The sequence below is a fragment of the Rhinolophus hipposideros genome (genome assembly GCF_964194185.1).
Source record: "Rhinolophus hipposideros genome assembly, chromosome: X".
In the NCBI taxonomy this organism is placed as follows: Eukaryota; Metazoa; Chordata; class Mammalia; order Chiroptera; family Rhinolophidae; genus Rhinolophus; species Rhinolophus hipposideros.
The window spans coordinates 34,063,774-34,085,277 of NC_138046.1; the positions used below are offsets into that span (position 1 = coordinate 34,063,774).

Genomic DNA, 21,504 nt, shown 5'->3' on the forward strand with positions numbered 1-21,504 from the left:
AGTCGCGCTAGCGGCAGAGGAGGGAGGGGAGAACTCGGACTGCTGGGGCACGGCTTGTGGCCCACAGGGCTGGGGGGGCAGCATGTGGCAGGGCTGAACCCAAAACTCATGGCGGAGACCTCGAAGAAAAGACCGAGGGAGGAGGGCTGTGAACGGTGGTTTGGACCCTCACTGCCCAGCAGAGAATGGAACCCTTGGGCACTGAGATTGACCCTCCCATCCTCCCGAGGCTAGCTCCGCCCTCACCTGCTGAGTGCTGGAGGTGGAACAGTAGTGGTCTCAGATCAAGGCAACAGAACATTTGCTGTTCTGAAAACTATGGACAGCAGACACAGATTCGCAGCCCAACTAGTTCCAGCAAAGGAGAGAGAGCTGTGGAGGCGGAAGTGGCTGTGGTGGTGGTCTTCGCCATTGATCTGGGCCACCTCTCACAACTCACCCTGCCCCTGGCCCCACCTATCTGGGAGGATCCCTGCAGGAGTAAACAGAACTGATGAAATAAACGGGCTCTGAATCTGCTGCAGGAAGAGCTTTGGAACATCAAAAGTTCTCCGAATACCCACATGGACACTGTGCCCTGTGACCCAGGAGAACTATGAACAGAGGAGAAGCCGATCTCCCAGAGAATCCCCCCTTGTGTAAGAAGCTAGAATGGTGACTAGAAAACATAGCACTACTATGTGAGAGAGAAAAAAGAGGCTGCAGTAGGAAAGAAAATAAAACATTCTACCAAAAAGTAATGGAAAAAAAAAAGAAAGACCTCTTCCTACGAACCTGTTGCAGAAGCCACTCCTGTAGATGTCTAGGAAGAGAAATACTAAATCTTCCAAAAAATTGAAGAAGAGACAGTACTCCCTGACTCATTTTATGAGGCCAACATTACCCTGATACCAAAACCTGGTAAGGACAACACAAAAAAAGAAAACTACAGACCTATATCTCTGATGAATACTGATGCAAAAATCCTAAACAAAATTTTAGCAAATCGAATGTAACTCAGTTTTTGAGGGCAACATTACCCTGATATCAAAACCTGGAAATGATAACACAAAAAAAGAAAATTAGAGACCAATATCTCTGATGAAAACAGATGCCAAAATCCTAAACAAAATTCTAGCAAATCGAATACAACAATGCATTAAAAAGGTTATACATAAAGACCAAGTGTGGTTTATCCCAGTGGCACAAAGGTAGTTCAACATATGCAAATTGATCAATGTGATATACCACATCAATAAAATAAAGGACAAAAATCCTACGATTACATCAACAGATGCAGAAAATATGTTTGACAAGATAAACATCCACTTACGATTGAAACACTTAATAAAATGGGTATAGAAGAAAATACCTTAACATAATAAAGGCCATATATGACGAACTTCAGCTAATATTATCATTAATAGTGAAAAACTGAAGCCCATTGTTCTATGCTAAGGAACATGATATGTCTGTCCCTTATCACCCCTGCTTTTCAACATAGTATTGGAAGGCCTAGCCAGAGCAATCAGGCCAGAGAAAGGAAGAAAAAGCATCCAAATTGAAAGTGAAGAAGTTAAATTGTCACTTTCTCCATGAGACACTACGCTATAGATAGAAAACCCTAAAGACTCCACCAAAAAGCTATTAGAAACAATCAAAGTCTACAGTAAACTTGCTGTCTACAAAATTAATGTCCAAAAGTCCATTGCATTCCTATATACTAACCATGAAACCTCAGAAAAAGAAATAAAAAAAAACCTCGTTTTGCAATTGCAATGAGAAGACTAAAATACCTAGGAATAAACTTAACCAATGATGTGAAAGTCCTATACACTGAAAAGTATAAGACATTTTTTAAGGAAATTGAAGAAAACATAAAGAAATGGAAACACATTCCATTTCTTCCATGGATTGGAAGAATAAACATATTATAGTTAAAATGGCCATGTTACCCAAAGCAATATACAGATTTAATGCAATCCCTATCAAAATCCCAATGTAATTTTTAAAGAAATAGAGCAAAGAATCATCAAATTTGTATGGAGCCATAAAAGACCCTGGAAAGCCAAAACAATCCTAAGAAAAAAAGAACAATGCTGGAGGTATTACACTCCCTGACTTCAGCTTGTTCTACAGGACAATAATAATCAGAACAGTATGGTACTGGCAGAAAAACAGACACAGAGACTAATGGAGTAGAATCAAGAACCCAGAAATAAACCCACATAAATATGGACAGATAATTTTCGAGAATGAAGACAAAAACATACAATGGACAGCCTCTTCAATAAATGGTGCTGGGAGAATTGGAAAGGCACATGCCAAAGAATGAGATTAGACTGCAATCTGTCACCATGTACCAAATTAACTCAAAATGGATCAAACCTAAACATAAGACCTGAAACAAACTGCATGGAAGAAGACAAATATACTAAATTTATGGACCTTGGGTTCAAAGAGGATTTTATGAATTTCACCTGAAAGGGAAGGGAAGTAAAAGCCAAAATAAATGAATGGGAGTATATCAATCTAAAAGGCTTCTGCACAGCAAAAGAAACCATTCACACAATAAAGAGGCAACCAACCAAATGGGAGAAGATTTTTGCAAACAACACCTTCAATAAGGGGCTAATATCCAAAATATGAAAGGACTCCATATCACTGGACTCATATAACTCAACAACAAAAAACAAACAATGCTATTAAAAAATGGGTGGAGGATGTGAATAGACACTTTCCCAAAAAGGACATACAAATGGGTAATAAATATATGAAAAAATGCTCAACATCCCTAATCATCAGAGAAATATTAATAAAAACCACAATGAGGTATCACCTCACTTCAGTTAGAATGGCTATCATCAACAAGACAAATAATAACAAGTGTTGGAGAGGCTGTGGAGAAAAAGGAACCCTCATACATTGTGGATGGGAATGCAGATTGGTGCAGCTGCTATGGAAGGCAGTGTGGAGATTACTGAAAAAATAAAAAATAGAATTACCATATGATCCAGTAATCCCTCTTTTGGATATTTACCCCAAAAATCTGAAAACATTTATCCATAAAGTCATATATGCTCCGATATTCACTGCTGGTTTACTTATAGTGGCCAAGACATGGAAACAACCAAAGTGTCCTTTGATAGATGATTGGATAAAGAAGATGTGGTATATATACACAATGGAATACTCTTCTGCCATAAGGAACGATGAAATAGTGCCATTTGCGACAACATGGATAGATGTTGAAATTATAATGCTGAGCGAAATAAGTCAGATAGACAATGTTGAGAATCATATGATTTCACTGATATGTGGTGTATAAAACTTAAAATAACAATGGAACTAGATAAACAAATGAAAAAACAAAAACTCATAGACACCGACAATAGTTTAGTGGTTACCAGAGGGTAGGGGGTGCGGAGGGTGGTAGATGAGGGTAAAAGTGATCCAATATATGGTGATGGAAAGAGAACTAACTCTAGGTTGTGAACACACAATGTGATATATAGATGATGTTACAGAATTATACACCTGAAACCTATGTAAGTTTACTTACCATTGTCACCCCAATAAACTTTAATTAAGAAAAAAGATACTGTTGTTCTATGGTAATCTATTTAATTTCAGCTGTGTTGGGAGTTAACTGGTGGTATGCTACAGAAAGCAGCCTTAGAATATGTCATTCTTCCCAGAAGAAATCTCCTATCACATATGACAATACGTGTTCATTTTCTTGACTGAAAATCTGAACTACTAAATTGTTTTGCTCTTAGTAAACACAGAAGTCAATTCTATAAGAATTATTTTCTAATAATCTCAATTTGCAAACATATGCTCTCCTATATCTGAATGGCAATACTTCATATTACAGTCATCTGACTTGAATAAATGTGCTGGATTAGTGAGACAAAGACCTAATCACCGGTACCAATGTCAGCCCAATGGCAGTAGGGGTGAGAATGGTGGAGATGGGGAAAGAATTGCTGAAGCTTTTCATAAAGAAGGAAAATGGGAGTACACCTGAGAAATGTCATCAGTGCTTATGCTGTCTACAGGGGAAGCTTATGCAGAGAGAAGGCACTTGAATAAGGCATCAATATGAAATGCTAGGATGTGAGGATTAGAGGAAAAAATTTCACCAAAGAACATATCTTTGGGAAGTTTTATTTTCCAGGCTTTTGCATTCACTATGACTGAATGGAATATTTGGAAGGTGTAATACTAATTAGCAGGAGAGGCAAAGAGAAAATACAAATAACAGGAAATAATTGGCCACAAGTAAATTAAAGAGCAACAGATTCTTCTTGTTTCTAGGTAGGGGTAAGGAATCATTTCAATGCATGGTGACCTTGGTGGGAACACCTCATTGTATTAACCCTAGAACAGTATTTCTCAAATTTTATTCCTTCACAAACTTCCTTAATGATTTACATCCTAGCCACATACCACAATACTATTATTTACTTAATATTTATGTATATGTCTACTTCTTTACTTAAATTTAGCCACATCCACAGCAATAATATCCATGAAAGTCCACACAGGAAAATAAATACAGCTGTATGAAAATAAAATGGATTCATCCAAATGCTATTGAAAATTCTCTGCTGGACCACCAGGGGTGGTGGGAAATACTGCCTTAAAGCAGTAGTGTCTTTAGGGAACAGAATGCAGATCATTTCTCCCTGTCCTGATAAAATAAAATAAGGTTACTTTGCTTTATGGCTCAAATCTTAAGAGTATCCCCATCTACTTTCAAAGGTTTATGAGTCTTGTAAGGAAGCAAAATGATTGGCAGAGTTTGAGAGGCAACAAATAAAGTCTGAGACTGAGTACAAATGACAAATCAGGAAACTTACAAAAGCACTTTCTAAGGCAATTTACATGTATTGCCTCACCCAGGAAGCCCCACAGCTTTGATCAGCTGGACTCCTTGGTCATGGGGCCAATAATAAATATTTAAAGCACCTGGATCTTTACACCAGCTAACTTCCTGTAAATGATGCATTTCCAAACACTGTGCCTTTTCTTGGTGTACCTTATCTTGAAGTTCTTTCGCACTACGCTATTTATATTTGGAAATATTCTAGACATTTCTTCAGGGAGATGAGGTAGGGGTGATTTTAACTACTATTGAACCTAGAATAATACAGCACAAAGGACATTAATTTCTCTTCAGCATTAGGACACACATATGACATTTTTAGTCTTTGTATTTTGTATTGGCTATCACCCAGATTAGTAATAATTTATTTTTGTCTTTTATTTAATTTTTTCACATTTATATTAAAAATATAGCTAACATACAATATTATATTAGTTTCAGGCTTGTGACATAGTTATTCAGCATTTATATACCTAAAAAGGTAATCATCACAAGTTCAGCAACTATCTGAAACTTTAGGACACTATCACAGCATTATTGATTATATTCCCTGTGCTGTACATTGTATGTCCAGGACTTATTTGTTTTGTATCTGGAAATTTGAACCTCTTATTCCTATCACCTTTTCCCCCCTTTTTAATTTTTCAATTATAGTTGACATTCAGTGTGTGTACAGCATAGTGGTTAGACATTTGTATAATTTAAAAAGTGATCTCCCTGACTAGTCTAATACCCACCTGGCACTATATAGTTATTACCATATTATTGACTATATTCCACATGCTTTACTTAACATCCTCATGACTGTTTTGTAACTATCAATTTGTACTTCTTTTTTTTAAATTTATTTATTGGCGTGACAATTGTTAATGAAATTATATAATTGCGGGTGTACAATTCTGTATTACATCATCTATAAATCCCATTGTGTGTTCACCACCCAGTCAGTTCTCCTTCCATCACCATATATTTGAACCCCATATGCTCATCTCCCTCCCCCCACCCCCGTTACCCTCTGGTAACCACTAAACTATTGTCTGTGTCTATGAGTTTTTGTTTCTCATTTGCTTGTCTTGTTTTTGGTTTATATACCACATATCAGTGAAATCATAGGGTTCTCTGCTTTTCCTGTCTGACTTATTTCGCTTAGCATTATACTCTCAAGATCCATCCATGTTGTCACAAATGTTCCTATATCATTTTTCCTTAACGCCGAATAGTATTCCATTGTGTATATCTACCACAACTTCTTCATCCATTCATCTATCGAAGGACATTTTGGTTGTTTCCATGTCTTGGCCACCGTAAACAAAGCTGCAATAAACATTGGAGCACATGTGTCTTTATGTATAAATAATTTCAAATTCTTTGGGTAGATACCCAGGAGAGGGATTGCTGGGTCATATGGTAATTCTATTTGTAATTTCTTGAGGAACCTCCACACTGCCTTCCATAGCGGCTGAACCAGTCTGCATTCCCACCAACAGTGTATGAGAGTTCCTTTTTCTCCACAGCATCTCCAACACTTGTTGCTATTTGTCTTGTTGATGATAGTCATTCTGACTGGGGTGAGGTGATATCTCATTGTGGTTTTTATTTGCATTTCTCTGATGATAAGTGATGTTGAGCATTTTTTCATATGTCTATTTGCCATTTGAAAGTCCTCTTTGGAGAAATGTCTCTTCAGGTCCTCTGCCCATTTTTCAATTGGGTTATTTGTTTTTTTTTTTGTTGTTGAGTTTAATGAGTTCCTCGTATATTTTGGATATTAGACCCTTATCGGAGGAACTTTTTGCAAAAATCATCTCCCATTATGTCGGTTGACTCTTTATTTTGTCGATGGTTTCTTTTGCTGTGCAAAAACTTTTAAGTTTCATATAGTCCCATTTGTTTATTTTAGCTTTTACTTCCATTGCCTTTCGAGTCAAATTCATAAAATGCTCTTTGAACCCAAGGTCCATAAGTTTAGTACCTATGTTTTCTTCTCTGCAGTTTATTGTGTCAGGTCTTATGCTTAAGTCTTTGATCCATTTTGAATTAATTTTGGTACATGGTGACAGATAGCAGTCCAGTTTCATTCTTTTGCACGTAGCTATCCAATTCTGCCAGCACCATTTATTGAAGAGGCTGTCTTTCGTCCATTGTATGTTTTTAGCTTCTTTGTCAAAAATTATCTGTCCATATTTATGTGGTTTTCTTTCTGGGTTCTCAATTCTATTCCATAGGTCTATGTGTCTGTTTTTCTGCTAATAGCATGCTGTTTTGATTATTGTAGCCCTGTAGTACAAGCTAAAGTCAGGCAGTGTGATACCTCCAGCATTGTTGTTTTTCCTTAAGATTGCTTTGGCTATTCGGGGTCTTTTGTGGTTCCAAACAAATCTGATGATTTTTTGTTCCATTTCTTTAAAAAATGCCATTGGGATTTTGAAGGGGATTGCATTAAATCTGTATATTGCTTTGGGAAATATGGCCATTTTAACTATGTTGATTCTTCCAATCCATGAGCACGGAATGTCTTTCCATTTCTTTTTGTCATCTTCAATTTCTTTCAAAAATGTTTTATAGTTTTCAGCATATAAATCCTTCACATCCTTGGTTAAGTTTATTCCTAGGTATTTTATTCTTTTTGCTGCAATTGCAAAGAGAATTGTTTTTTGTATTTCTTTTTCTGAGAATTCATTGTTAGTATATAGGAATGCAATGGACTTTTTTTTTTATTAATTTTATTGGGGTGACAATTGTTAGTAAATTTACATAGATTTCAGGTGTACAATTCTGTATTACATCGTCTATAAATCCCATTGTGTGATCACCACCCAGAGTCAGTTCTCCTTCCTTCACCATATATTTGATCCCCTTTACCCTCATCACCCACCCCACACCCCCTTACCCTCTGGTAACCACTAAATTATTGTCTGTGTCTATGAGTTTTTGTTTCTCATTTGTTTGTCTTGTTCTTTTTGGTTTATATACCACATATCAGTGAAATCATAGGATTCTCTGCTTTTTCTGTCTGACTTATTTCACTTAGCATTATTCTCTCGAGATCCATCCATGTTGTCACAAATGCTCCTATATCATCTTTCCTTAATGCCGAATAGTATTCCATTGTGTATATGTACCACAACTTCTTTATCCATTCATCTATCGAAGGACATTTTGGTTGTTTCCATGTGTTGGCCACCGTAAACAAAGCTGCAATGAACATTGGCGTACACGTGTCTCTATAGAGAAATGCTTTTATATTTTTTGGGTAGATACCCAGGAGAGCGATTGCTGGGTCATATGGTAATTCTATTCGTAATTTCTTGAGGAACCTCCACACTGCCTTCCATAGCGGCTGCACCAGTCTGCATTCCCACCAACAGTGTATGAGAGTTCCTTTTTCTCCACACCCTCTCCAACACTTGTTACTATTTGTTTTGTTGATGAAAGCCATTCTGACTGGGGTGAGGTGATATCTCATTGTGGTTTTCATTTGCATTTCTCTGATGATTAGCGATGTTGAGCATTTTTTCATATGTCTATTTGCCATTTGTATATTCTCTTTGGAGAATGTCTCTTCAGGTCCTCTGTCCATTTTTCAATTGGGTTGTTTGTTTTTTTGTTGTTGAGTTACATGAGTTCCTTGTATATTTTGGATATTAGCCCCTTATCAGAGGAACTGTTTGCTAAAATCTTCTCCCATTCAGTTGGTTGCCTCATTATTTTGTCAATAGTTTCTTTTGCTGTGCAGAAGCTTTTCAGTTTCATATAATCCCATTTGTTTATTTTAGTTTTTACTTCCATTGCCTTTGGAGTCAAATTCATAAAATGCTCTTTGAACCCAAGGTCCATAAGTTTAGAACCTATGTTTTCTTTTTTTTTTTTTTTTTTTTTAATTAATTTTATTGGGGTGACAATTGTTAGTAAATTTACATAGATTTCAGGTGTACAATTCTGTATTACATCGTCTATAAATCCCATTGTGTGTTCACCACCCAGAGTCAGTTCTCCTTCCATCACCATATATTTGATCCCCTTTACCCTCATCACCCACCCCCCACCCCCTTACCCTCTAGTAACCACTAAATTATTGTCTGTGTCTATGAGTTTTTGTTTCTCATTTGTTTGTCTTGTTCTTTTTGGTTTATATACCACATATCAGTGAAATCATAGGGTTCTCTGCTTTTTCTGTCTGACTTATTTCACTTAGCATTATTCTCTCAAGATCCATCCATGTTGTCACAAATGCTCCTATATCATCTTTCCTTAACGCCGAATAGTATTCCATTGTGTATATGTACCACAACTTCTTTATCCATTCATCTATCGAAGGACATTTTGGTTGTTTCCATGTCTTGGCCACCGTAAACAAAGCTGCAATGAACATTGGAGTACACGTGTCTCTGTAGAGAAATGCTTTTATATTTTTGGGGTAGATACCCAGGAGAGCGATTGCTGGGTCATATGGTAATTCTATTCGTAATTTCTTGAGGAACCTCCACACTGCCTTCCACAGCGGCTGCACCAGTCTGCATTCCCACCAACAGTGTATGAGAGTTCCTTTTTCTCCACAGCCTCTCCAACACTTGTTACTATTTGTTTTGTTGATGAAAGCCATTCTGACTGGGGTGAGGTGATATCTCATTGTGGTTTTCATTTGCATTTCTCTGATGATTAGCGATGTTGAGCATTTTTTCATATGACTATTTGCCATTTGTATATCCTCTTTGGAGAAATGTCTCTTCAGGTCCTCTGTCCATTTTTCAATTGGGTTGTTTGTTTTTTTGTTGTTGAGTTTCATGAGTTCCTTGTATATTTTGGATATTAGCCCCTTGTCCGAGGAACTGTTTGCGAAAAACTTCTCCCATTCAGTTGGTTGCCTCATTATTTTGTCAATAGTTTCTTTTGCTGTGCAGAAGCTTTTCAGTTTCATATAATCCCATTTGTTTATTTTAGTTTTTACTTCCATTGCCTTTGGAGTCAAATTCATAAAATGCTCTTTGAACCCAAGGTCCATAAGTTTAGTACCTATGTTTTCTTCAATGCAGTTTATTGTGTCAGGTCTTATGCTTAAGTCTTTGATCCATTTTGAATTAATTTTTGTACATGGTGACAGATAGCAGTCCAGTTTCATTCTTTTGCACGTAGCTATCCAATTCTGCCAGCACCATTTATTGAAGAGGCTGTCTTTCCTCCATTGTATGTTTTTAGCTTCTTTGTCAAAAATTATCTGTCCATATTTATGTGGTTTTTTTTCTGGGTTCTCAATTCTATTCCATTGGTCTATGTGTCTGTTTTTCCGCCAATACCAAGGTGTTTTGATTATTGTAGCCCTGTAGTACAAGGAAAAATCAGGGAGTGTGATACCTCCAGTATTGTTCTGTTTTTTTAATATTGCTTTGGCTATTCGGTGTCTTTTGTGGTTCCAAACAAATCTGATGATTTTTTGTTCTATTTCTTTAAAAAATGCCATTGGGATTTTAATGGGGATTGCATTAAATCTGTATATGGCTTTGGGTAATATGGCCATTTTAACTATGTTGATTCTTCTAATCCATGAGCACGGAATGTCTTTCCATTTCTTTGTGTCTTCTTCAATTTCTTTCAAAAATGTCTTATAGTTTTCAGCATATAAATCCTTCACATCCTTGGTTAAGTTTATTCCTAGGTATTTTATTCTTTTTGCTGCAATTGCAAAAGGAATTGTTTTTTCTATCTCTTTTTCTGAGATTTCATTGTTGGTATATAGGAAAGCAATGGACTTTTTTTTAAATTAATTAATTTATTTATTAGTTTCAGGTGTACAAAACAAGGTAATACTTAGACGTTCATCATTTATATCCCTCATACTGTGAACCCCCCTCCCCCCATCCACTATCCCTCCGACCTCACACTGAACCATCACATTATATATATAAAATTATAGTTGGCATTCATTAATGTTTAGCTTCTGATGTACAATGCCATGATCAGGTATCCACAGTATCCCTGAGGTGGTCTCCCAAATAGGACGCATGTCCATCGGATACCCAACAAAATCTTTACAACATTATAGAATACCTTCCCCAAATTAATTTTCAAAAAAAAAAACCCTGAGGCCATCTTGTGGTTACCAGCTGCTTCCAAATCCCTTCACCTTTCCCCTTATCCCCAACCCCCTCCCACACACCCATCTAACCACTCTCGGTTTTTTCTCTGCGCCCCCAAAACTGACTCTGATTAGTTCATTCACATAGTCTTTTCTTTAGATTCCATATATAAGTGAGATCATATGGTACTTGTCTTTCTCTTTCTGACTTATTTCACTTAACATAATGTTCTCTAGATCCATCCATGTTGCTGCAAATGATAAGATTTCTTTCTTCTTTATGGCTGCGTAATATTCCATTGTATAAATGTACCACAGATTCTTAATCCAGTCATCTACCGATGGGCATTTTGGTTGTTTCCATATCTTGGCTATTGTGTAAAGTGCTGCAATAAACATAGGAGTGCATACAGATTTTTGAATTGGAGTTTTGGATTTCTCCGGGTAGATGCCTAGGAGTGGAATTACTAGATCATAGGGTAGTTCCATTTTCAGATTCCTGAGATACCTCCATACTGTTTTCCATAGTGGCTGCACTAATCTGCAGTCCCACCAACAGTGCACTAGCGTTCCCTTTTCTCCACATCCGCGCCAGCATTTGTTGTTTGTTGATTTATTAATGATAGCCATTTTGACTGGAGTGAGGTGGTATCTCATTGTGGTTTTTATTTGCATTTCTCTGATGGTTAGTGAGGTTGAGCATTTCTTCATATGTCTTCTTGCCTTCTGTATGTCCTTTTTAGAGAAATGTCTCCCCAAGTCCTCTGCCCATTTTTTAATTGGGTTGTTTGTTTTTTTGGAGTTGAGTTGAGTAAGTTTTTTATAGATTTGTGATATTAATCCCTTATCAGATATATCATTGGCAAATATCTTTTCCCATAGAGTAGGATCCCTTTTTGTTTTATTGATGGTTTCCTTTGCTGTGAAAAAACTTTTTAGTTTGATGTAATCCCACATGTTTATTTTTTCTCTTACTTCGCTCGCGCGAGGGGATATATCAGTGAAAATCTTACTCCGGGTAATGTCCATGAAGTTTCTTCCTATATTTTCTTCTAGATATTTTATGGTTTCAGATCTTACATTTAAGTCTTTAAGCCATTTTGAATTTGTTTTTGTATATGGTGTAAGGAGGTGGTCCAGCTTCATTTTCTTGCATGTGTCCGTCCAGGTTTCCCAACACCACTTATTGAACAGACTATCTTTACCCCATCGTACATTCTTGCTTCCATTGTCGTAGATTAGATGGGCATATAGGCATGGAGCAATGGACTTTTGTACGTTGATTTTGTAGCCAGCAACTTTACTGTATTCATTGATTGTTTCTAATAGCTTTTTGGTGGAGTCTTTAGGGTTTTCTATATATAGCATCATGTCTTCTGCAAAGAGTGACAATTTAACTTCTTCATTCCCAATTTGGATGCCTTTTATTTCTTTCTCTTGCCTGATAGCTCTGGCGAGGACTTCCAACATTATGTTGAAAAGCAGAGGTGATAGGGGACAGCCCTGTCGTGTTCCTGAACGTAGAGCAAAGGGCTTCAGTTTTTCACCATTAATTATGAGATTAGCTGAGAGCTTGTCATAGATGGACTTTATTATATTAAGGTATTTTCCTTCTACCTATTTTATTGAGTATTTTAATCATAAATGGATGTTGTATCTTGTCAAATGTTTTTTCTGCATCAATTGATATAATCATATGATTTTTGTCCTTCATTTTGTTTATGTGATGTATCACATTGATGGATTTGCGGATGTTGAACCATCCTTGTTCCCCAGGGATGAACCCCACTGGTCATGATGAATAATCTGTTTAATGCATTGTTTTATTCGATTTGCTAAAATTTTGTTTAGGACTTTTGCATCAGTATTCATCAGAGATATAGGTCTGTAGTTTTCTTTTATTATGTTGTCCTTACCAGGTTTTGGTATCAGGGTAATGTTGGCCTCATAAAATGAGTTAGGGAGTACTGACTCTTCTTCAATTTTTTGGAAGAGTTTGAGCAGGATTGGTATTAGATCCTCTTTGAAGGTTTGGTAGAATTCACTAGGGAAGCCATCTGGTCGTGGACTTTTGCTTTTGGGAAGTTTTTGGATGATTGATTTTATTTCTTTACTGGTGATTGGTCGTTTTAGATTTTCCAGTTCTTCATGGTTCAGCCTTTGAAGGCTATATTTTTTTAGAAACTTGTCCATTTCTTCTAGGTTATTGAATTTGGTGGCATATAGTCCTTCATAGTATTCTTGAATGATCCTTTGTATTTCTGTGGTGTCCGTGATAACTTCCCCTTTCTCATTTCTGATTTTGTTAATTAGTGTCTCCTCTCTTTTTATCTTAGTGAGTCTAGCCAAGGGTTTGTCGATTTTATTAATTTTTTCAAAGAACCAGTTCTTTGTCACATTAATTTTTTCTATTGTCTTTTTATTCTCTATTTCATTAAGCTCTGCTCTCATTTTTGTTACTTCCGTTCTTCCGCTGACCTTGGGTTTTACATGTTCTTCTTTTTCTAGTTCTTTAAGGTGTAACATGAGGTTATTTATTTGGAATTTTTTTTGTTTCTTGAGATGGGCCTGTAATGATGTAAATTTCCCTCTTAAAACTGCTTTCGCCACATCCCAAAAATTTTGGTAGGATGTATTTTCATTATCATTTGTTTCTATATATCTTTTGATTTCTCCTCTAATTTCTTCTTTGACCCAGTCGTTCTTTAAAAGTATGTGGTTTAATCTCCATGTATTTGTGTTTTTTCGTGCTTTCCTTTTGCAGTTGATATCCAATTTCAAAGCCTTTTGATCAGAGAATATACTTGGTATGATTTCAATCTTCTTAAAATTGCTGAGGCTGCTTTTATGCCCCAATACATGGTCTATACTTGAGAATGTTCCATGTACACTCGAAAAGAATGTATTGTCTGATGTTTTAGGATGAAGTGCTCTGTATATGTCAATGATGTCCATTTCATCTAATGTGTCATTTAGGGCTGCTATTTCGTTATTTATTTTCTGTTTGGATGATCTATCCATAGGTGTCACTGATGTATTTAAGTCCCCTAGTATAATTGTGTTTTGGTCAATTTCTCCCTTTAGTTCTGTTATTAGTTGCTTGGTGTATTTCGGTGCTCCCTGATTGGGGGCATAAATATTGATGACTGTTATGCCTTCTTGTTGTATATTCCCGTTTACCATTATGAAATGTCCATCTTTGTCTCTTGTTATCTTTTTCACCTGAAGTCTTCTTCATCAGATATAATTATGGTACAGTTTATTTTCTCTTGGTACCATTTGCTTACAGTGTCAATTTTTACCCTTTCACTTTGAGTCTATGCTTGTTCTTGTAGCTGAGATGTGTCTCTTGGAGATAGCATATGGTGGGATTTAGTTTTTTGATCCAATCTGCTACTCTGTGCTTTTTTATTGGTGAGTTCAGTCCATATACATTTAGGGTGATTATTGATACGTGAGGATTTCCTGTCATTCTATCTTTAGTGTTCTGGTAAGGCTGTGACTCCCTTGTTTCTTTACTTTTTTGTTATTGTCTATTATTTCTGTGTGGTGGTATTTTATGATGTTTCTCTCTGTTTCTTCTTTTATTACAGTATATATTTCAGTTCTGGACTTTTTTGAGTGGTTACAATTAAGATTATGTAAAAGAAAGTTTGGTATTTAGAGTATTCCATTTTTTTCAGCACGCTTACTTTCTTCATTCCCATATTCCGGTTCAGGCCTTTACGCTCCCCCTTTTTATATTTCGTTTGCCACAATTTGTCCCTGTTGATGGTGGTTGAATAGCCTCCTTTAGTATTTCTTGTAGTGCAGGTCGCGTATTAGAAAATTCCCTCAGCTTCTGATTGTCTACAAAGGTCTTTATTCCTCCTTCATATCTAAAGGATATCTTTGATGAATATATTATTCTTGGCTCATGATTTCTCTCTTTCAATAGTTTGAATATTTGGTTCCACTCCCTCCTGGCTTGTAGAGTTTCTGCTGAAAAATCTGATGATAATCTAATGGGCTTTCATTTGTAGGTTACCGTCTTCTTTTGCCTGGCTGCCTTGAGGATTCTTTCTTTGGTGTTAATTTTACACAGCTTCAATACAATGTGCCTTGAAGAAGGCCTGTTGGGATTGAGGTAATTAGGTGTTCTATTTGCTTCTTGGATTTGAGGATCCAGTTCTGTCCACAAGTTTGAGAAGTTCTCTTCAACAATTTGTTTGAATATATTCTCTGTTCCCTTCTCTCTTTCTTCTCTTTCTGGTATGCCCATTATTCTTATATTGCTCTTTTTGATGGAGTCAGAAAGTTCTTGTAGAGTTCTTTCATTTCTTTAAAGTCTCAAGTCTCTCTCTTCTTCCATCTGTGTAATTTCCAGGTTTCTATCTTCGATGTCACTGCTTCCTTCCTCCATCTGGTCAACTCTATTTCCTAAGCTGGATATTTCATTCTTAATTTCTTCTATTGATTTCTTAATCTCCAGAAATTCCATTTGGTTGTTTTACAAAATTTCAATCTCGTTCAGTAAAATGCTCATGTTCTTTGATTGCGTTTCTGAGTTCATTAAATTGCCTTTCTGTGTTTTCTTGCATCTCTTTGAGGTTTTTCAGAACTGCAATCTTGAATTCTCTATCATTTAAGTCACATATTTCCATATCATTAAGTTCCTTTTCTGGAGACTTTTTACTTTCTTTCTGAGCTGTCTTGTTGCCTTGGTTATTCATGGCAATTACTGATTTAGTATTTCTCTTCCTAGACATCTACAGGAGTGGATTCTGCAACAGATTGCTTGGAAGAGGTCTTTCTTTTGTTTTTTAATACTTGTTGGAAGAATGTTTTATTTTCTCTCTGACTGCAGCCTTTTTTTTTTCTGTCTGACACAGTAATGCTATATTTTCTCTGCCCTTTTCCAGCTTCTCACACAATGGGGGGATTCCCTGGGAGATAGGCCTCTCCTCTGTTAACAGTTCACGTGGGTCATAGGGCACCACTTCCCTGTGGGCTGTGGAGAGCTTCTGAAGTTCCAAAGCTCTTTCTGCACCTGATTCAGAGCCCGTATGTTTCAGCAGTTCTGTTTAGTCCTGCAGGGATCCATCCAGATAGGTGGGGCCAGGGGCAGGGTGAGTTGTGAGATGTGGCCCAGAGTAATGGCAGGGACCACTACCACAGCAGGTCCTGCTTCCACAGCTCCCTCCCCTTTGCCGGAACTAGTTGGGCTGCGAATTGTTTCTGCGGTGCACAGTTCTCATAACAGCAAATATCCTGTCTTTTTGATCTGACACTGCTACTTCTTCGCTTCTAGCACCGGGCTGGTAGGGGCAGAGCGAGATCTGGGAGGGTACAGAGGGGCGGCTAGTCTCCGTGCCTAAGGCTTCTGTTCTCCGCTCGGCAGTGAGGGCTTAAACCACAGTTTTCAGCCTTCTTCCCTCAGTCTTTGCTCCGAGGTGTCTGCTGTGACCGTTGGTTCAGCCGTGTTATATGCTGCCCCCTCAGCCCTGTGGGCCGTAAGCGAAGCCCTAGCAGTCCGAATTCTTCCCTCTCCCGCAGCTGCAGTAGTTCTGGGATGCAGCGAGCTCGGAGCACTGAGCTAGTTCTGCGTCCTGCGCCCACGAGGCTCCGTCCCTGCACTTCTCCCTTCCCTCCTCCCCTGCTCGCATGATTTGCCCACCTGGAGGTGAATTCAGTAGTGGGCCTCTTCGTCTTGCCTGTCTGCTGTGCAGGGAGTCCTTTGTGGAGTTATTGTTTTCCGATTAGTTGTAAATTCCAGGAGAGCTTTACAGAGGCTCTCCTCACGCCGCCATTTTGATCCGGAATCCCAATTTGTACTTCTTAATCCCTTCAGATTTTTCATCCTGCCCCCATTCCCTCCCATCTATTACTTTGGCAAATCGACTACCCATCTGACACCATACATAGTTATTACAATATTATTGACTATATTTCTTATGTTATACCCTGTATCCCCATGACTACTGTATAACAAACAATTTGTACTTATTAATCCCTTTCTCTTTTTCATCCATTTCCATCTCCCCTTCATCTGCAACCATCAAAATGTTCTCTGTATATATGAGTTTGTTTCTGTTTCGTTTGTTTATTTTGTTCTTTTGATTCCACTTATAAGTGAAATCATATGACATTTGTCTTTCACTGTCTGACTTACTACACTCAGCACAATATCCTCTATGTCCATCCATGTTGCCACAGATGGCAAGATTTCATTTTTTCTAATGGCTGAGTAATATTCCATTGTATGTATATACCACCTCTTCTTAATCCATTCATCCATTCAGGGACACCCAGGTTGCCTTCATATCTTGGCTATTGTAAATAATGTTTCAATAAACATATGGATGAGTACCTCCCCTCGTTGTTGCATTTTGGGTTTCTTCAGATAAATACCCAGAAGTGGGATTACTAGGTCCTTTGTCACCTGTTATAGTATTTGTTTTAAAGTTTATTTTGTCTGGTATAAGTATTACTACCCCAGCTTTTTGTTTGTTTCTGTTTTCATGAAATATCTTTTCCCAGCCCTATACTTATAGTCTCTGTGTCTTTTGATCTGAAGTGAGTCTCTTGTACACAGCATATGTAAAGGTCTTGTTTTCTTATTCATTCAGTCCCCCTATCTTTTGATTGGAGCATCTAATCCATTTACATTGAAAGTAATTGTTGATAGGTATGTAGTTATTGCCATTTTCTTATTCTTATTTTTAATCTTTTGTTGTTACTGTTGTTGTTCTAAAGAAGTCCCTTAAAGATTCTTTGAAATACTGGTTTGGTGGTGATGAACTCCTTTAGCTTTTTCTTTTCTGGGAAGCTCTTTATCTATCCTTTAGTTCTAAGTGATAGCTTTGCTGGGTAGAGTAATCTTGGTTGTAGGTTCTTGCTTTTCATCACTTTGAATATTTCCTGCCAATCCCTTCTGGCCTGGAAAGTTTCTGTTGAGAAATCAGCTGATAGTCTTAGGGGAGCTCCCTTGTAGGTAACTAACTGCTTTTCTCTTGCTGCTTTTAAGATTCTTTCTTTGGCTTTAACCTTTTGCAGTTTTAACTATGGTGTGTCTTGGTGTGGGCCTCTTTTGGTTCACCTTGTTTGGGACCTTCTGCACTTCCTAGGCTTGTATATCTATTTCCTTTGCCAGGTTAAGGAAGTTTTCTGTCATTATTTCTTAAAATAGGTTTTCAATTTCTTGCTCTCTTTCCTCCTTCTGGTTCCTCTGTAATGTGAATGTTGGTACACTTCATGATGTCTTAGAATACTCTTAAACTATCCTCATTTTTTTATTCTTTTATCTTTTTGCTGTTCTTACTGGGTGTTTTATGCTATATTATCTTCCAAATTGCGGATTAAATCCTCTGCTTCATCTATTCTACTGTTGATTCCCTGTAGTGTATTCTTCATTTCTGTTATTCTTTATTTCCAACTGGTTCTTTTTTATGTTTTCTGTCTCCATTTTTATGTTTTCTATCTCTTTGTTGAAGTGCTCCCTGAGATCACTGAGTATCCTTATAACCAGTTTTTGGAACTCTTTGTCTGGTAGATTGCTTGTCTCCATTTTGTTTAGTTCTTTTTCTTGAGCTTTGTTCTGTACTTTTATTTGGGACATGTTTCTTTGTCTCCCTATTTTGGCTGCCTCCCTGTGTTTGTTTCTATGTATTAGGTAGGGCTTCTATATCCCCTGGTCATAATAAAGTGACTTTATGTAATAGGTTTGCTGTGGGACTCAGTGGCATAATCTTCCTAGTCACGTGAGCTGCACATTCCAGCTTTGTGCCTTGTGTAGGTTGTGTGTGCCCTCCTCTTGTAGTTGAGTCTTGGTAGTTGTTTGCATGTCAATGGGAGGGATTGACCCTTGGGCTCATTGGTTTTAAGGATTGGTCGTGACTACAGTGGAGGAGTTGTGGTACAGAAACTGACCCTACAGACCAGTATCTGCCTCACCAGTGCTCTGGTGCCTGCCTACTCCAGTCCTTGTGTGTGTCGTCCTTGGAGGCAGCTGGGGTGATGCTCTAGCTCATTTTAAAGCTGGATACTGGGTGCACCAGCCCAAGGGCCACCTGGAAGGGGACCCACTGCAGGTCAAGTTCAATCACAGCCCCTGCCTCAGTGGGGTCACGTCACAGGACCCACAAAGCAATCCACACATGGTTGCTGCCCATGCTGTGTTTGGAAGTGCTTCAAGAGGCGAAGCCACGAATCAAGGTCAGCTGCTGCTTGTGCTAGGTTTAGGGCTGCTCAGCTAGAGGTATGTGATATGCTCAAGCCAGATGCTGCTTGTCTGAGTTCCACAAATCTTTGAGAGACCTTGGGAATGTCTGTAGCATGAATCAAGGCAAGCGGTTTAATAAAAAAGCCACTACAAGCAGCATGGTTGTGCCTGAAAGTTGGGTGAGGCAGGGTATCATAATCACCTGGATGTGGTGAATGAATGGTGTCAGCCAGCTTGATGGAGACTCAGATATATCAGCCACCTGTGTCTGCATGCTGGAGAAGGGCATGGGCTCAACAAAGATGCAATGGCTTCTGCCAGCTCCTCCTTTTGGGAGAAAGCTGCCCCTCCAACCTTCATTCTGAAGCCAGACAACTCAGTTACTCCCCAAATGTCCCTGTTGTCTCTCCAGATGCTGCCCCAGCGCTGGAGCTCAGAGCCAGTGATTCTGTCCATGAATATGTCTGTATGTGGTTCCTTTAAGTGGAGCGCCTGGGACTCCAGTTGCCCTTCATCTCACTCAGCCACAATCTCTGCTGGTTTTCACAGCCAAAAATTATGGGGTTTATCTCCCTGTCACTGGAACCCTGGCCTGGGGAGTTTGGTGTTGCACTGGGATCACTGGCTCCTTCAGTGGGGGACCTCTCCAGTTGAGCTATTCCTCCCAATGATCACACGAGGGTGTGGGGCCAGCCTGTTCTGTGTCTCTGCCCCTCCTACCAATCTTGAGGTAGCTTATTCTGTATGTCCTTATTTGTAGGGCTTTGGTTCAGCAAGATTTCAGGCAATTCTCAAAAAAGGTTGTTTTGTAGTTTAGTTGTAATTTTGATGTGGTTGTGAGAGAAGGTAAGCACAGCAGTTATGTACGCCACCATCTTGAGTGGAACTCTCAGTCTTGACATGGCTCCTTCTTTTTAGCCTTAGTTATAAAACTTCTATTCAGTTATATTTCAGATGGTTCTCCAGGTTGATTGTTCTATAATTTAGTTGTGATTTTAATGTGTTCGTGGAAGGAAGAACACACAGCGTACTACTCTGTCAGCTTGGATCTGTGATAATTTATTTAAACAATACATTTTAAATAATAGTGTTTTTCATCTATCCTTCCATGAAATTTACTATCAAGTATTTTATGTTCATAGTTACAGTGACTTTGAATATTTACAACTTTTTTCCAAGTATCAAATTGTATCTTTTTTTTCTTTTCTTTGTAGATTTTGCAAAATCATTTGGACCCGTAGCATTATAATCCTGAATTTCTCACTAACACCTACTGGTAGGACAATATGGGTGATGACTAGAAGTCTTGAGCATGCCAGTGGACTCATTACTTGGATTTCTTTTTTTTAAAGAATGGCAATGACAGATGACTGAATAATCACTCAAATGTGTGTTGTTTCTAGCTACAACCAGTTGGGGATAGGTGGAATAACGCAGGATTTCCTTAATTGGCCCAGGAGTCATGCCTCCCTATCTTTAGGTATTTGTCGGAATCAACAACTCTAGCATCACACCTAAAATGACACCTTATACTGTTTAAACTTGTAAGAGTCTAAAAGTCTTTATATATGCAATTGTATCACTCAAAGCTTGGAACAAATAGGTATTTATTAAAGGTGATGTACAAAAAAGAGCAATGAACCTTGACATCAGGTGATTCTAGAATCCAATCATGACATTTATATTAGCTCCATTACTGTGTGTAAAATTGAATCATGCATGGTTGGGTAGAGTATTAGAGACCCAGGTTCAGCCAAGAACGATGGAGCCTCCAAGTTGGGAGGGGATATGAAGAAACGTGGTGTGGAGATGATGAGAATGAGATTTTCTCCTTAGAGTTCCCTGATTATGCCTCTGTGAATACATTTGATGTTTGTGTAATGCTTTCAGGATTCAATACTCTAATCTTTGAGATTTTCCATTTGCTGAAGAAAGTGAGTGATCATGTCTACGTTTTCAAATAAAAGTAAATATCTCTCTAAAACCCAGTGTGTTTATTTTGGCCTTTGATTTTTCAGGATAGTTGCTTGCTTGTCAGATTTCTCCCTCTTCTGGGAGCCATGTCATTTAAGTGTATGTCAATTTGTAGATGGATGATAAATAATTGAGGCTTAGGTTTTGGGAGGCAAAACACAGAATACTCCTAATTCACAAATGTTTAATGTTTACTTTCGTCTTTCACTCTTGTTATTTGAATTTGGCATTACCTTCCCCACTCTGATAGCTCATTCACCTTTCTGATCACACTGACACAATAACAGTTCAAACATTCTAGGCAGAATTACAGACTTTCATCCAAAAATAAGGATCTCCCGAAGGCTGATTATTAAATATTCAGGAATTTTGTGAGCCAGTTATTAA

General features: G+C 38.0%; 1 protein-coding gene across 6 annotated transcripts in view; it reads right to left on the reverse strand.

Annotated features, from left to right (window-relative positions):
- Positions 1-21,504, reverse strand: part of GRIA3 (glutamate ionotropic receptor AMPA type subunit 3) — a 652,505-nt gene that overhangs the window by 315,732 nt on the left and 315,269 nt on the right. The gene's annotated exons all lie outside the window — the stretch shown is intronic.